This window comes from Etheostoma spectabile, chromosome 17 (assembly GCF_008692095.1).
Source record: "Etheostoma spectabile isolate EspeVRDwgs_2016 chromosome 17, UIUC_Espe_1.0, whole genome shotgun sequence".
NCBI lineage: Eukaryota > Metazoa > Chordata > Actinopteri > Perciformes > Percidae > Etheostoma > Etheostoma spectabile.
This window is the reverse complement of record NC_045749.1, coordinates 16,977,047-16,979,334: the sequence shown is the minus strand read 5'-3', so window position 1 is coordinate 16,979,334 and position 2,288 is coordinate 16,977,047. Positions and strand designations below refer to the sequence as shown.

The 2,288-nt window shown below is 42.1% G+C and overlaps 1 protein-coding gene and 1 long non-coding RNA gene across 7 annotated transcripts in view; both read left to right on the top strand.

The window, feature by feature from the left end:
- Positions 1-2,288, top strand: part of macrod2 (mono-ADP ribosylhydrolase 2) — a 473,980-nt gene that overhangs the window by 403,718 nt on the left and 67,974 nt on the right. The window lies entirely within an intron of this gene.
- LOC116704855 (uncharacterized) overlaps positions 1-2,288 on the top strand; it is a 20,881-nt gene that overhangs the window by 11,653 nt on the left and 6,940 nt on the right. The window contains exon 2 of the long non-coding RNA XR_004335794.1: positions 1,941-1,948. This is a non-coding gene — a long non-coding RNA (uncharacterized LOC116704855). The remainder of the gene's footprint in view (positions 1-1,940; positions 1,949-2,288) is intronic.

Sequence of the window (2,288 nt, the reverse complement as noted above, 5' to 3'; positions counted from 1 at the left end):
TGTGTGTGTGTGTGTGTGTGTGTGTGTGTGTGTGTGTGTGTGTGTGTGTGCGCGCGGCTGGCGTCAGTTACTCTATTTACCCACATTGTCTTTAAGGTGGCAGAGAAACCTGATTGCAGTGTCCAACCAAATAAGAAGGTAAATTAAAGGACAAATCCAGCGCAAAACCTGGGGGTTATTAACCATAAACCTGGGGGTTATTAACACATGTGTACCAAGTTGACCATTCTCTGGGAAATGTTTTCATGCTAATCAAAGCAAACCAGTTGTAGTGCAAACCGCTAATTAGCTTATAACTCTAGTCGTCGGGGCATGGGTAAAGTAAAAAGAAATCACTATTGCTATACCACTAACAAGACTCAAAATAGCACCGAACTTCAACAGTAGCATACTGAGGGTCCCTACATGTAAACCGAAGCATTGACAACTTTGTAAGTGTACAGACAGTTTATTAAAAAGATTGAGCTTGAGCTATGTTATTGGTTACTGGTTATATGGCGTTCGTATTTCGACTGGTCATGTCTGTTTTCCCAAGATGGCGCCTGCCTGAATCAGTACACGGTACTGTCTTTCTAAACTGTCTTTTTAATAAACTGTACAAAGTTCTCTATGCTTCGCTTTACATGTAGGGACCCCTTATTATGCTACTCCACAGATGATAGGGAAATAAGAAAATATACTTAGCAGGCAGCAAATACAGCCCTATTCCTTTATTCTTTTCAAGGAAACATTGTGAGCTTGTTACATCTTGACTACTGGTCCACACCAGTTGTTTCCACCACCTTGCTAGTGAAATGCTCCGAGAGGTCTCCAGCCTGAGATGAATGAGGGCCTAAATTAACAAGGCAAAGGTTAATGTTATTGTAATTATCAGCGGCGAGTCTTACGGGAAATGATTTCCTCATCACTGAAGAGCTTGTGTGATCACATCTAATGCATTAGATTATTAATTAGATTAAAATGCTGCCTTTTTCATACTTTATTAATCCTAATGCCACCCAGTTTGTTATTGCTATGCTTATTTCCGGGGTCAAAGAGGCCAATGGTCAACTAAATGGGAATTGAGTAATGACAGATACATCAACATAGGCGCGGCAAAATTCATGTGCTAATGGCGTGCTAACTTAACAGTGTCCCTGTAGCTTCTTGAGTCAAACGTAATTATCATGCATGGTTTGTCTCATCGGGCCAAGGTGTTGAGGTGTAAAAATGGCCTTCGGTGAGTCACAGCAGTGAGGCTGAGACTTTCCATTTGCCCCAGGGGAGATGAAGAGGAACTGGAATTAATGTCCAACACAATACATCATCTTGTTATGTTTACTTATCACCCATAACCAGTGCATATGGTTTAAGGACAACCCAGCCACACATTCAGGAGAATAATGGGATATTATTGGACATATCTGCCACTGCAAAGAATTTATGGCATGGAGTTCTTTTAAAGGTAGCTGTACGAGATGGAATTACACCTCGATATTTATTTGACAGTCTTAGGCCAAGCCAATCTTTTCTGTAGCAGAAACAATACCAGTGGCACACATATATCAGTCTCTGGATGGGAGTGTGACTGGCCCCTCTGGCACTGCTCTCCCTGCCTCTGACTACAGCCAGATGGGCACTACCGTATGTGTTAGTCGGAGTATGTGTGTCAGAGCGGTGCTGTCAGGGAGACTTACTCTGACTGGATGACTCGCAGTGTTTGCCACAGACACCCTGACTGGTGCGTCCATCATCGTCTCCTCTCCTCATGGGCAACTTAAAATGCAGAGTCTGCAGAAAAAAAGCCTTTCTGTGATCCAGAGCACCAGACAGAAGCAGCTGTGATGAATGAGGCCTGGGCGCCCAGACCTCAGTAGTGACCAAGAGCAGAGACATTGCTCTGGACCTGGGAATCAGAGATGGCAAAAGTACTCACTTTCCATGCTCAAATAGAAGTACAGATAATTGTGTCAAAAAATACTCTGGTAAAAGTACTGATTTAACTTCTTTTCTCAAGTAAAAGGGGCAAAGTGGAGGCTTGGAAATGTATTTAAGTACAAAAGTAAAAGTAGCTTTGCAAATGACAAAGCTACCTGGACCAGACAGATGTTACAAGAGAGCACGCTGATAAACTACAGTGGACATGGAAAAAAGGCTCTTTATATGCCATTGGCTATTTTTTGAATGGATTACTGCCAATAGGCCTAAAACATATAGCTTATTTTTTGTGACAGAGATTGGGACTCCAGGTTAATAAGATTCTGACGGAATATTAAGATATGAATTCAGTTGTGATTTTGTGAGAAGTC